At 39.4% G+C, this 16592-nt stretch overlaps 1 pseudogene; it reads right to left on the reverse strand.

Annotated features, from left to right (window-relative positions):
* The window catches only part of LOC137260881 (fibrillin-2-like), a 63068-nt pseudogene that overhangs the window by 20574 nt on the left and 25902 nt on the right, over nucleotides 1–16592 (reverse strand).

The following is a 16592-nucleotide window of genomic DNA, read 5'->3' on the forward strand; positions in this document are numbered from 1 at the left end:
AATAAATCAATAAAATACATAGACAATAAGGTTTTGAATAATAAAAGTGCATTGATCGAAATCGCTCCCAATACTCTTTATTTACCTCAACATCTGGGATTCAATAGGCACACCTACTTCTTTGTTGGTTTTCTTTCGTACAAGGGCATCTAAATGAATTCAGAAATTAATGTTATGTCAACATTACTCAAACTTGCTTACCAGAACAGGTGCTGTCACAATCTAAAGAAGCGGTTCCATCACAGACATTGGCACAATCATAGGAACATTCTGAAACAAAATTAGTTACATTTAACTTAGGTCATTCAGAAAGGGAAATCATTCAGACCTGCGTATGAGCTAGTCGGTCAAAATATGAATCCCATTGTGTGTCTGGAATATTGCAACCAAAGATCTAAACTGAACACATTCTACTAAAAGGTCGCCACCCGACTAACCACATTGATAAGCAACTGACGGCAGCTGTACGAGAACTGATTCCCAAGGATACAAGTGCTTAAATATCACGTGACCGGAAACTAGTGACACGTGGATCTCAATATTACGTCTATGTAAACCATATAAACAATTCTTCAATATCATAAAGTTATTTTTATTATTTATTATACCACAAGTAATTTTACCCGTGAAGGTACGGGTTAGAATAGGCCCTCAGCAGACCATGCTTGCCATAAAAGACAAGCTACTCGTAAGACAAGCTCGTCGTAAGAGGCGACTAGCGGGATCGGGTGGTCAGACTCGCAGACTTGAATCATCGGTTCCCAATTGCGCGGACCGATGCTCATCACTGGATTGTCTGGTCCAGACTCGATTATTTACAGACTGCCGCCACATATATCATATTTAACAGTTCGAGGTCTGTGCACCTAGCATTGGTCATCATTACATTATCTCTTGGGATAAAAATACAAATACCTGTACACGTCATTCCGTCACCAGTATATCCTGTTCTACAAGTACAATTGTAACTATTCATGTGATCTGCACAATCGGCGTTACTGCTGCATGGACTGGAGTCACACGCGTTGATCTCTGTAAATGTTTACAAGAATTAAATACTACCACTTAAGCACATCACCTCATTACTTCACAACACACAGTGCAAATTCAAAAGGATAGTCACTGTTCCTTAAATGCAAATTTCATCGCATTGGACTGGAATCAAACTCGTTCATTGCTGTAAGAAATGTTTCAAAGATTTGAATACTACCACCTTTACTCCTATACCAAAGGTCCTCATTACTATGGTTCATTACAAATAGTGCAAATTCAAAATGCAAGTCATTTGTTCTTTCAGTGTAGGTGGAGATCCACGCACTCTGCATTTCTCATCACACCTATAACTCTATGGGTGAAAAGCATATACAACGAACCTGTACAATTCATTCCATCACCCGTGTAGCCAGGTCGACAGGTACAACTGTAACTATTCACGTAATCTGCACAATCGGCAAAAGTGCTGCATGGACTGGAATCACACGCGTTGATCGCTGTAAATGTTTCCAAGAATTAAATACTACCACTTTCACTCCTTTAGCACATTTCCTCATTACTTCATCACGCACACACTGCAAATTGAAAATGACAGCCGTTTCTTCCTTCAATGCAAATTTCATTAAAACAAATACATCCTTAAAAATAGTCTGAGAGGATTTGATCTCCATATCAATGTTAGGTGATTGCCACAAGCTGTGAGTCCTCCATATAGATTGGAATCTTACTCCGTAATGTCTGAAAATCAGGACAACTTCTTATTTTATACCCTCTTCTACTTATTCCCTACATGCGCTCACACATTCAAGGGCAATGGAATATGCTACCTCTTTCCAGTGTACATTAGCATCAATATTGTGCCTTCTATTTCTAAAAAGTATTTCTAGCACCCTCATTTTAAAATACTACAGTATTTAAATACGATTACTCTTGAAATCACTCCAAATATAATCTGTCGTGTCAAATTATCATAAGAAAACCAATCTACACATGGTATAAGCAGAAAAAAGTTCCTACACACAAAAAAGTTCCCACTCTCCTCATTTGAAACACTAATACCCAGAACAGAATAAATGCAACATGTCTCCACTCTGCATTTCTCATCACAACTATAGCTCTATGTATCAAAAGCATACACAACGAACCTGTACAATTCATTCCATCGCCATAATATTCAACTCGACAAATACAAATGTGTCTATTCACGTGATCTGCACAATCGGCAAAAGTGCTGCATGGACTGGAAGTACACTCGTTAATCGCTGTAAATGTTTCCAAGAATTAAATACTACCACTTTTACTCCTTTTGTTACCTTTCTTCATGGGGTCATAACAAACAGTGCAAATTGAAATTGCAAGTCATTTATTGCTTTCGCTGCAGGTCCATATACTATGCATTTCTCATCATAGCTATACCTATGGTTCAAAAGCAAATGCCACCGACCTGTACACGTCATTCCATCACCGCTGTAGCCACGTCGACAGGTACAGCTGTAACTATTCAAGTAATCTGCACAATCGGCAAAAGTGCTGCATGGACTGGAATCACACTCGTTGATTTCTGTGTATGTTTAACAGAATTATATTCTACCACTGTAGCACATTTCCACATTAGTTCATAACACGCAGTGCAAATTGAAAAGATAGTCACTGTTCCCTCAATTCAAATTTCATTCAGACATATGTATCCTAAAAGATAGTCTGAAGAGAGACTTTGGCTTCCATCTGATATTTAGATGATTGCAACAAGCTCTATGTCTGTCACATGGAATGGGATCACAATCGGTGATATCTAACAATGATAACAACATCCTACTTTCCCTACTCCGCTGCTTTCATACACGTGAGCGGGTGACTTTAGTTTTACACCGAAAACAGCAATATTCCAGGTATATTGAGGTGTTACTAAATAATCGAAACTGGGCCTGACAAACCTGTCATCAACAGCATGAACATCAATCTGCACAACTGGGAATCGATTACAGTTGTCAAACAGGTCTGCGACCCACACCACTCGATCCCGTTAGTCGCCTCTTATGGCAAGCATGGATTATTGATAGCCAATATTCTAACCCGGACCTTCACGGGGCCTTTTGTACATGTAAACACAAATCCTTCAAAAGCAATAAAACATATCACCTGTTCCCAATATGTATTAGCATTTGTAGTATCATTTCTATTTTCAACAAACCTTGTAGTACCTTCTTGATACAATTACATTAGTGGCCATTACTGAGCAACGTCTTAAAGTCACTTCCAAATGATACAAATCGGTAATACTATTATTTCTTTAATAATAACTCCATTTCAAATACGCTCAACTCCATTCACATGCTGAATGCATATAGTGCTACCATTCAAAGCACAGCATTTCATTATCCAGGACAACTCAAGCTGCATGTGAGACACTACAAGCTCAATGGACACATGAAGTATCTCAAAGCGTACACGTTTTCAGCTGGGAGAACAGAGGCAATTCGGAACAAACTCACTTCCTTAAAGTGAGATCACATGTGCTTGGTTCTGGCATAGGACTGAAGTCTTAGAAAGACTCAGGAGACAAACAGCCAAACACCGTCACAAATTCAAGTATTCTACGTCTTCAACCTTGCTCAACGTTCAGTGATTTGTGACCTCAACTCTATACGCGGCGCTGCATACCACCATTTAACAAGAAACCAAATGTACTCCTGTCAACTAGACCCTCAACCAAATAAAACCTTCTGCTTGGGGGAAGCACTTATGTCTCCACAAGAGATTAAATATAATACTTGGAAGTCAATGCACTACGCATTTGTCATCATTCCTTTATCTCTAAGCATGAAAACCAAATACCACAAACCTGTACAATTCATTCCATCGCCCGTATAGCCAGCTTGACAGGTACAAATGTAACTACTCAAGTGATATGCACAATCGGCAAAGGTGCTGCATGGACTGGAATCACACTCGTTGATCGCTGTAAATGTTCAAAAGTATGGAAAACTACCACTTTTACTCCATTAACACATTTCCTCTTTGGTTCATAACAAATGCTGCATACTGAAAATGGCTGGCATTAGTTCCACCTGAGCAAACTTCATTAAAATATATATGAGCATCAAATTGTCCTGATCAGATAATTGGACTTCCATACTACCTGTTCCCAACATATATTAGCATGTATACATGAGGGACGTCTTAATATAACTTCCAAATGCTAGAAATATATAATGTTATTCTTTATTTCACATGGAAACCAGATTACCCATGCAAAGTAGACGCTAAACACAATTGTACAATTCTAGGGGGTGTAACACTTAGGACTACACCATAGAATCAGTGTAACAAGGGGAGGTCTATGCATTATGCATTCCACATCATTTTTTTTATCTCTAGAGGCAAAAAAACAAATACAACGAACCTGTACAATTCATTCCATCGCCCGTATAGCCAGGTCGACAGGTACAACTGTAACTAGTCACGTGATCTGCACAATCGGCAAAAGTGCTGCATGGACTGGAATCACACGCGTTGATCGCTGTAAATGTTTCCAAGAAAAAAATACTACCACTTTTACTCCGTCAACACATTTCCTTTTAGGTTCATAACAAACAATCCAAATTGAAATTGCAAGTCATTTATTGCTTTAACTGCAAGGTCCAAGCACCCTGCATTTCTCATCATAGCTATACCTATGGTTCAAAAGCAAATGCCACCGACCTGTACACGTCATTCCATCACCGCTGTAGCCACGTCGACAGGTACAGCTGTAACTATTCAAGTAATCTGCACAATCGGCAAAAGTGCTGCACGGACTGGAATCACACTCGTTGATTTCTGTGTATGTTTAACAGAATTATATTCTACCACTGTAGCACATTTCCACATTAGTTCATAACACGCAGTGCAAATTGAAAAGATAGTCACTGTTCCCTCAATTCAAATTTCATTCAGACATATGTATCCTAAAAGATAGTCTGAAGAGAGACTTTGGCTTCCATCTGATATTTAGATGATTGCAACAAGCTCTATGTCTGCCACATGGATTGGGATCACACTCGGTGATATCTAGCAATGATAACAACATCCTACTTTCCCTACTCCGCTGCTTTCATACACGTGAGTGAGTGACTTTAGTTTTACACCCAAAACAGCAATATTCCACGTATATTGCGGTGGTCAGTAAATAATGGAAACTGGGCCTGACAATCCTGTCATCAACAGCATGAGCATCAATCTGCACAACTGGGAATCGATTACAGTTCTCAAACAGGTCTGCGACCCACACCACTCGATCCCGTTAGTCGCCTCTTATGGCAAGCATGGATTATTGATAGCCAATATTCTAACCCGGACCTTCACGGGGCCTTTTGTACATGTAAACACAAATCCTTCAAAAGCAATAAAACATATCACCTGTTCCCAATATGTATTAGCATTTGTAGTATCATTTCTATTTTCAACAAACCTTGTAGTACCTTCTTAATACAATTACATTAGTGGCCATTACTGAGCAACGTCTTAAAGTCACTTCCAAATGATACAAATCGGTAATACTATTATTTCTTTAATAATAACTCCATTTCAAATACGCTCAACTCCATTCACTTGCTGAATGCATATAGTGCTACCATTCAAAGCACAGCATTTCATTACCCAGGATAACTCAAGCTGCCTGTGACACACTAAAAATTCAATGGACACATGAAGTATCCCAAAGCGTACACGTTTTCAGCTGGGAGAACAGAGGCAATTCGGAACAAACTCACTTCCTTAAAGTGAGATCACATGTGCTTGGTTCTGGCATAGGACTGAAGTCTTAGAAAGACTCAGGAGACAAACGGCCAAACACCGTCACCCATTCAAGTATTCTACGTCTTCAACCTTGCTCAACGTTCAGTGATTTGTGACCTCAACTCTATACGCGGCGCTGCATACCACCATTTAACAAGAAACCAAATGTACTCCTGTCAACTAGACCCTCAACCAAATAAAACCTTCTGCTTGGGGGAAGCACTTATGTCTCCACAAGAGATTAAATATAATACTTGGAAGTCAATGCACTACGCATTTGTCATCATTCCTTTATCTCTAGGCATGAAAACCAAATACCACAAACCTGTACAATTCATTCCATCGCCCGTATAGCCAGCTTGACAGGTACAAATGTAACTACTCAAGTGATATGCACAATCGGCAAAGGTGCTGCATGGACTGGAATCACACTCGTTGATCGCTGTAAATGTTCAAAAGTATTGAAAACTACCACTTTTACTCCATTAACACATTTCCTCTTTGGTTCATAACAAATGCTGCATACTGAAAATGGCTGGCATTAGTTCCACCTGAGCAAACTTCATTAAAATATATATGAGCATCAAATTGTCCTGATCAGATAATTGGACTTCCATACTACCTGTTCCCAACATATATTAGCATGTATACATGAGGAACGTCTTAATATAACTTCCAAATGCTAGAAATATATAATGTTATTCTTTATTTCACATGGAAACCAGATTACCCATGCAAAGTAGACGCTAAACACAATTGTACAATTCTAGGGGGTGTAACACTTAGGACTACACCATAGAATCAGTGTAACAAGGGGAGGTCTATGCATTATGCATTTCACATCATTTTTTTATCTCTAGAGGCAAAAAGACAAATACAACGAACCTGTACAATTCATTCCATCGCCCGTATAGCCAGGTCGACAGGTACAACTGTAACTAGTCACGTGATCTGCACAATCGGCAAAAGTGCTGCATGGACTGGAATCACACGCGTTGATCGCTGTAAATGTTTCCAAGAATTAAATACTACCACTTTTACTCCGTCAGCACATTTCCTTTTAGGTTCATAACAAACAGTCCAAATTGAAATTGCAAGTCATTTATTGCTTTAACTGCAAGGTCCAAGCACCCTGCATTTCTCATCATAGCTATACCTATGGTTCAAAAGCAAATGCCACCGACCTGTACACGTCATTCCATCACCGCTGTAGCCACGTCGACAGGTACAGCTGTAACTATTCAAGTAATCTGCACAATCGGCAAAAGTGCTGCATGGACTGGAATCACACTCGTTGATTTCTGTGTATGTTTAACAGAATTATATTCTACCACTGTAGCACATTTCCACATTAGTTCATAACACGCAGTGCAAATTGAAAAGATAGTCACTGTTCCCTCAATTCAAATTTCATTCAGACATATGTATCCTAAAAGATAGTCTGAAGAGAGACTTTGGCTTCCATCTGATATTTAGATGATTGCAACAAGCTCTATGTCTGCCACATGGATTGGGATCACACTCGGTGATATCTAACAATGATAACAACATCCTACTTTCCCTACTCCGCTGCTTTCATACACGTGAGTGAGTGACTTTAGTTTTACACCCAAAACAGCAATATTCCACGTATATTGCGGTGGTCAGTAAATAATCGAAACTGGGCCTGACAATCCTGTCATCAACAGCATGAGCATCAATCTGCACAACTGGGAATCGATTACAGTTGTCAAACAGGTCTGCGACCCACACCACTCGATCCCGTTAGTCGCCTCTTATGGCAAGCATGGATTATTGATAGCCAATATTCTAACCCGGACCTTCACGGGGCCTTTTGTACATGTAAACACAAATCCTTCAAAAGCAATAAAACATATCACCTGTTCCCAATATGTATTAGCATTTGTAGTATCATTTCTTTTTTCAACAAACCTTGTAGTACCTTCTTAATACAATTACATTAGTGGCCATTACTGAGCAACGTCTTAAAGTCACTTCCAAATGATACAAATCGGTAATACTATTATTTCTTTAATAATAACTCCATTTCAAATACGCTCAACTCCATTCACTTGCTGAATGCATATAGTGCTACCATTCAAAGCACAGCATTTCATTACCCAGGATAACTCAAGCTGCCTGTGACACACTAAACATTCAATGGACACATGAAGTATCCCAAAGCGTACACTTTACCAGATGGGAGAACAGAGGCAATTCGGAACAAACTCACTTGTTTAAGGTGAGTTTACATGTGCTTGGATTATAGGACTGAAGTCTTAGAAATACTCAGGAGTCAAACTGCCAAACACCGTCACCCATTCAAGGATTCTACGTCTTCAACCTTGCTCAACGTTCAGTGATTTGTGACCTCAACTCTATACGCGGCGCTGCATGCCACCATTTAAGAAGAAACCCAAGGTACTCCTGTCAACTAGACCCTCAACCAAATTTAACTTTCTACATCGGGGAAGCACTTATGTCTCCACAAGAGATTAAATATAATACTTGGAAGTCAATGCACTACGCATTTGTCATCATTCCTTTATCTCTATGCATGAAAACCAAATACCACAAACCTGTACAATTCATTCCATCGCCCGTATAGCCAGCTTGACAGGTACAAATGTAACTACTCAAGTGATATGCACAATCGGCAAAGGTGCTGCATGGACTGGAATCACACTCGTTGATCGCTGTAAATGTTCAAAAGTATGGAAAACTACCACTTTTACTCCATTAACACATTTCCTCTTTGGTTCATAACAAATGCTGCATACTGAAAATGGCTGGCATTAGTTCCACCTGAGCAAACTTCATTAAAATATATATGAGCATCAAATTGTCCTGATCAGATAATTGGACTTCCATACTACCTGTTCCCAACATATATTAGCATGTATACATGAGGAACGTCTTAATATAACTTCCAAATGCTAGAAATATATAATGTTATTCTTTATTTCACATGGAAACCAGATTACCCATGCAAAGTAGACGCTAAACACAATTGTACAATTCTAGGGGGTGTAACACTTAGGACTACACCATAGAATCAGTGTAACAAGGGGAGGTCTATGCATTATGCATTTCACATCATTTTTTTTATCTCTAGAGGCAAAAAGACAAATACAACGAACCTGTACAATTCATTCCATCGCCCGTATAGCCAGGTCGACAGGTACAACTGTAACTAGTCACGTGATCTGCACAATCGGCAAAAGTGCTACATGGACTGGAATCACACGCGTTGATCGCTGTAAATGTTTCCAAGAATTAAATACTACCACTTTTACTCCGTCAGCACATTTCCTTTTAGGTTCATAACAAACAGTCCAAATTGAAATTGCAAGTCATTTATTGCTTTAACTGCAAGGTCCAAGCACCCTGCATTTCTCATCATAGCTATACCTATGGTTCAAAAGCAAATGCCACCGACCTGTACACGTCATTCCATCACCGCTGTAGCCACGTCGACAGGTACAGCTGTAACTATTCAAGTAATCTGCACAATCGGCAAAAGTGCTGCATGGACTGGAATCACACTCGTTGATTTCTGTGTATGTTTAACAGAATTATATTCTACCACTGTAGCACATTTCCACATTAGTTCATAACACGCAGTGCAAATTGAAAAGATAGTCACTGTTCCCTCAATTCAAATTTCATTCAGACATATGTATCCTAAAAGATAGTCTGAAGAGAGACTTTGGCTTCCATCTGATATTTAGATGATTGCAACAAGCTCTATGTCTGCCACATGGATTGGGATCACACTCGGTGATATCTAACAATGATAACAACATCCTACTTTCCCTACTCCGCTGCTTTCATACACGTGAGTGAGTGACTTTAGTTTTACACCCAAAACAGCAATATTCCACGTATATTGCGGTGGTCAGTAAATAATCGAAACTGGGCCTGACAATCCTGTCATCAACAGCATGAGCATCAATCTGCACAACTGGGAATCGATTACAGTTGTCAAACAGGTCTGCGACCCACACCACTCGATCCCGTTAGTCGCCTCTTATGGCAAGCATGGATTATTGATAGCCAATATTCTAACCCGGACCTTCACGGGGCCTTTTGTACATGTAAACACAAATCCTTCAAAAGCAATAAAACATATCACCTGTTCCCAATATGTATTAGCATTTGTAGTATCATTTCTATTTTCAACAAACCTTGTAGTACCTTCTTAATACAATTACATTAGTGGCCATTACTGAGCAACGTCTTAAAGTCACTTCCAAATGATACAAATCGGTAATACTATTATTTCTTTAATAATAACTCCATTTCAAATACGCTCAACTCCATTCACTTGCTGAATGCATATAGTGCTACCATTCAAAGCACAGCATTTCATTACCCAGGATAACTCAAGCTGCCTGTGACACACTAAACATTCAATGGACACATGAAGTATCCCAAAGCGTACACTTTACCAGATGGGAGAACAGAGGCAATTCGGAACAAACTCACTTGTTTAAGGTGAGTTTACATGTGCTTGGATTATAGGACTGAAGTCTTAGAAATACTCAGGAGTCAAACTGCCAAACACCGTCACCCATTCAAGGATTCTACGTCTTCAACCTTGCTCAACGTTCAGTGATTTGTGACCTCAACTCTATACGCGGCGCTGCATGCCACCATTTAAGAAGAAACCCAAGGTACTCCTGTCAACTAGACCCTCAACCAAATAAAACTTTCTACATCGGGGAAGCACTTATGTCTCCACAAGAGATTAAATATAATACTTGGAAGTCAATGCACTACGCATTTGTCATCATTCCTTTATCTCTATGCATGAAAACCAAATACCACAAACCTGTACAATTCATTCCATCGCCCGTATAGCCAGCTTGACAGGTACAAATGTAACTACTCAAGTGATATGCACAATCGGCAAAGGTGCTGCATGGACTGGAATCACACTCGTTGATCGCTGTAAATGTTCAAAAGTATGGAAAACTACCACTTTTACTCCATTAACACATTTCCTCTTTGGTTCATAACAAATGCTGCATACTGAAAATGGCTGGCATTAGTTCCACCTGAGCAAACTTCATTAAAATATATATGAGCATCAAATTGTCCTGATCAGATAATTGAACTTCCATACTACCTGTTCCCAACATATATTAGCATGTATACATGAGGAACGTCTTAATATAACTTCCAAATGCTAGAAATATATAATGTTATTCTTTATTTCACATGGAAACCAGATTACCCATGCAAAGTAGACGCTAAACACAATTGTACAATTCTAGGGGGTGTAACACTTAGGACTACACCATAGAATCAGTGTAACAAGGGGAGGTCTATGCATTATGCATTTCACATCATTTTTTTTATCTCTAGAGGCAAAAAGACAAATACAACGAACCTGTACAATTCATTCCATCGCCCGTATAGCCAGGTCGACAGGTACAACTGTAACTAGTCACGTGATCTGCACAATCGGCAAAAGTGCTACATGGACTGGAATCACACGCGTTGATCGCTGTAAATGTTTCCAAGAATTAAATACTACCACTTTTACTCCGTCAGCACATTTCCTTTTAGGTTCATAACAAACAGTCCAAATTGAAATTGCAAGTCATTTATTGCTTTAACTGCAAGGTCCAAGCACCCTGCATTTCTCATCATAGCTATACCTATGGTTCAAAAGCAAATGCCACCGACCTGTACACGTCATTCCATCACCGCTGTAGCCACGTCGACAGGTACAGCTGTAACTATTCAAGTAATCTGCACAATCGGCAAAAGTGCTGCATGGACTGGAATCACACTCGTTGATTTCTGTGTATGTTTAACAGAATTATATTCTACCACTGTAGCACATTTCCACATTAGTTCATAACACGCAGTGCAAATTGAAAAGATAGTCACTGTTCCCTCAATTCAAATTTCATTCAGACATATGTATCCTAAAAGATAGTCTGAAGAGAGACTTTGGCTTCCATCTGATATTTAGATGATTGCAACAAGCTCTATGTCTGCCACATGGATTGGGATCACACTCGGTGATATCTAACAATGATAACAACATCCTACTTTCCCTACTCCGCTGCTTTCATACACGTGAGTGAGTGACTTTAGTTTTACACCCAAAACAGCAATATTCCACGTATATTGCGGTGGTCAGTAAATAATCGAAACTGGGCCTGACAATCCTGTCATCAACAGCATGAGCATCAATCTGCACAACTGGGAATCGATTACAGTTGTCAAACAGGTCTGCGACCCACACCACTCGATCCCGTTAGTCGCCTCTTATGGCAAGCATGGATTATTGATAGCCAATATTCTAACCCGGACCTTCACGGGGCCTTTTGTACATGTAAACACAAATCCTTCAAAAGCAATAAAACATATCACCTGTTCCCAATATGTATTAGCATTTGTAGTATCATTTCTTTTTTCAACAAACCTTGTAGTACCTTCTTAATACAATTACATTAGTGGCCATTACTGAGCAACGTCTTAAAGTCACTTCCAAATGATACAAATCGGTAATACTATTATTTCTTTAATAATAACTCCATTTCAAATACGCTCAACTCCATTCACTTGCTGAATGCATATAGTGCTACCATTCAAAGCACAGCATTTCATTACCCAGGATAACTCAAGCTGCCTGTGACACACTAAAAATTCAATGGACACATGAAGTATCCCAAAGCGTACACTTTACCAGATGGGAGAACAGAGGCAATTCGGAACAAACTCACTTGTTTAAGGTGAGTTTACATGTGCTTGGATTATAGGACTGAAGTCTTAGAAATACTCAGGAGTCAAACTGCCAAACACCGTCACCCATTCAAGGATTCTACGTCTTCAACCTTGCTCAACGTTCAGTGATTTGTGACCTCAACTCTATACGCGGCGCTGCATGCCACCATTTAAGAAGAAACCCAAGGTACTCCTGTCAACTAGACCCTCAACCAAATAAAACTTTCTACATCGGGGAAGCACTTATGTCTCCACAAGAGATTAAATATAATACTTGGAAGTCAATGCACTACGCATTTGTCATCATTCCTTTATCTCTATGCATGAAAACCAAATACCACAAACCTGTACAATTCATTCCATCGCCCGTATAGCCAGCTTGACAGGTACAAATGTAACTACTCAAGTGATATGCACAATCGGCAAAGGTGCTGCATGGACTGGAATCACACTCGTTGATCGCTGTAAATGTTCAAAAGTATGGAAAACTACCACTTTTACTCCATTAACACATTTCCTCTTTGGTTCATAACAAATGCTGCATACTGAAAATGGCTGGCATTAGTTCCACCTGAGCAAACTTCATTAAAATATATATGAGCATTAAATTGTCCTGATCAGATAATTGAACTTCCATACTACCTGTTCCCAACATATATTAGCATGTATACATGAGGAACGTCTTAATATAACTTCCAAATGCTAGAAATATATAATGTTATTCTTTATTTCACATGGAAACCAGATTACCCATGCAAAGTAGACGCTAAACACAATTGTACAATTCTAGGGGGTGTAACACTTAGGACTACACCATAGAATCAGTGTAACAAGGGGAGGTCTATGCATTATGCATTTCACATCATTTTTTTTATCTCTAGAGGCAAAAAGACAAATACAACGAACCTGTACAATTCATTCCATCGCCCGTATAGCCAGGTCGACAGGTACAACTGTAACTAGTCACGTGATCTGCACAATCGGCAAAAGTGCTACATGGACTGGAATCACACGCGTTGATCGCTGTAAATGTTTCCAAGAATTAAATACTACCACTTTTACTCCGTCAGCACATTTCCTTTTAGGTTCATAACAAACAGTCCAAATTGAAATTGCAAGTCATTTATTGCTTTAACTGCAAGGTCCAAGCACCCTGCATTTCTCATCATAGCTATACCTATGGTTCAAAAGCAAATGCCACCGACCTGTACACGTCATTCCATCACCGCTGTAGCCACGTCGACAGGTACAGCTGTAACTATTCAAGTAATCTGCACAATCGGCAAAAGTGCTGCATGGACTGGAATCACACTCGTTGATTTCTGTGTATGTTTAACAGAATTATATTCTACCACTGTAGCACATTTCCACATTAGTTCATAACACGCAGTGCAAATTGAAAAGATAGTCACTGTTCCCTCAATTCAAATTTCATTCAGACATATGTATCCTAAAAGATAGTCTGAAGAGAGACTTTGGCTTCCATCTGATATTTAGATGATTGCAACAAGCTCTATGTCTGCCACATGGATTGGGATCACACTCGGTGATATCTAACAATGATAACAACATCCTACTTTCCCTACTCCGCTGCTTTCATACACGTGAGTGAGTGACTTTAGTTTTACACCCAAAACAGCAATATTCCACGTATATTGCGGTGGTCAGTAAATAATCGAAACTGGGCCTGACAATCCTGTCATCAACAGCATGAGCATCAATCTGCACAACTGGGAATCGATTACAGTTGTCAAACAGGTCTGCGACCCACACCACTCGATCCCGTTAGTCGCCTCTTATGGCAAGCATGGATTATTGATAGCCAATATTCTAACCCGGACCTTCACGGGGCCTTTTGTACATGTAAACACAAATCCTTCAAAAGCAATAAAACATATCACCTGTTCCCAATATGTATTAGCATTTGTAGTATCATTTCTTTTTTCAACAAACCTTGTAGTACCTTCTTAATACAATTACATTAGTGGCCATTACTGAGCAACGTCTTAAAGTCACTTCCAAATGATACAAATCGGTAATACTATTATTTCTTTAATAATAACTCCATTTCAAATACGCTCAACTCCATTCACTTGCTGAATGCATATAGTGCTACCATTCAAAGCACAGCATTTCATTACCCAGGATAACTCAAGCTGCCTGTGACACACTAAAAATTCAATGGACACATGAAGTATCCCAAAGCGTACACTTTACCAGATGGGAGAACAGAGGCAATTCGGAACAAACTCACTTGTTTAAGGTGAGTTTACATGTGCTTGGATTATAGGACTGAAGTCTTAGAAATACTCAGGAGTCAAACTGCCAAACACCGTCACCCATTCAAGGATTCTACGTCTTCAACCTTGCTCAACGTTCAGTGATTTGTGACCTCAACTCTATACGCGGCGCTGCATGCCACCATTTAAGAAGAAACCCAAGGTACTCCTGTCAACTAGACCCTCAACCAAATAAAACTTTCTACATCGGGGAAGCACTTATGTCTCCACAAGAGATTAAATATAATACTTGGAAGTCAATGCACTACGCATTTGTCATCATTCCTTTATCTCTATGCATGAAAACCAAATACCACAAACCTGTACAATTCATTCCATCGCCCGTATAGCCAGCTTGACAGGTACAAATGTAACTACTCAAGTGATATGCACAATCGGCAAAGGTGCTGCATGGACTGGAATCACACTCGTTGATCGCTGTAAATGTTCAAAAGTATGGAAAACTACCACTTTTACTCCATTAACACATTTCCTCTTTGGTTCATAACAAATGCTGCATACTGAAAATGGCTGGCATTAGTTCCACCTGAGCAAACTTCATTAAAATATATATGAGCATCAAATTGTCCTGATCAGATAATTGAACTTCCATACTACCTGTTCCCAACATATATTAGCATGTATACATGAGGAACGTCTTAATATAACTTCCAAATGCTAGAAATATATAATGTTATTCTTTATTTCACATGGAAACCAGATTACCCATGCAAAGTAGACGCTAAACACAATTGTACAATTCTAGGGGGTGTAACACTTAGGACTACACCATAGAATCAGTGTAACAAGGGGAGGTCTATGCATTATGCATTTCACATCATTTTTTTTATCTCTAGAGGCAAAAAGACAAATACAACGAACCTGTACAATTCATTCCATCGCCCGTATAGCCAGGTCGACAGGTACAACTGTAACTAGTCACGTGATCTGCACAATCGGCAAAAGTGCTACATGGACTGGAATCACACGCGTTGATCGCTGTAAATGTTTCCAAGAATTAAATACTACCACTTTTACTCCGTCAGCACATTTCCTTTTAGGTTCATAACAAACAGTCCAAATTGAAATTGCAAGTCATTTATTGCTTTAACTGCAAGGTCCAAGCACCCTGCATTTCTCATCATAGCTATACCTATGGTTCAAAAGCAAATGCCACCGACCTGTACACGTCATTCCATCACCGCTGTAGCCACGTCGACAGGTACAGCTGTAACTATTCAAGTAATCTGCACAATCGGCAAAAGTGCTGCATGGACTGGAATCACACTCGTTGATTTCTGTGTATGTTTAACAGAATTATATTCTACCACTGTAGCACATTTCCACATTAGTTCATAACACGCAGTGCAAATTGAAAAGATAGTCACTGTTCCCTCAATTCAAATTTCATTCAGACATATGTATCCTAAAAGATAGTCTGAAGAGAGACTTTGGCTTCCATCTGATATTTAGATGATTGCAACAAGCTCTATGTCTGCCACATGGATTGGGATCACACTCGGTGATATCTAACAATGATAACAACATCCTACTTTCCCTACTCCGCTGCTTTCATACACGTGAGTGAGTGACTTTAGTTTTACACCCAAAACAGCAATATTCCACGTATATTGCGGTGGTCAGTAAATAATGGAAACTGGGCCTGACAATCCTGTCATCAACAGCATGAGCATCAATCTGCACAACTGGGAATCGATTACAGTTGTCAAACAGGTCTGCGACCCACACCACTCGATCCCGTTAGTCGCCTCTTATGGCAAGCATGGATTATTGATAGCC

This window comes from Haliotis asinina, chromosome 14, assembly GCF_037392515.1.
Source record: "Haliotis asinina isolate JCU_RB_2024 chromosome 14, JCU_Hal_asi_v2, whole genome shotgun sequence".
Classification (NCBI taxonomy): Eukaryota; Metazoa; Mollusca; class Gastropoda; order Lepetellida; family Haliotidae; genus Haliotis; species Haliotis asinina.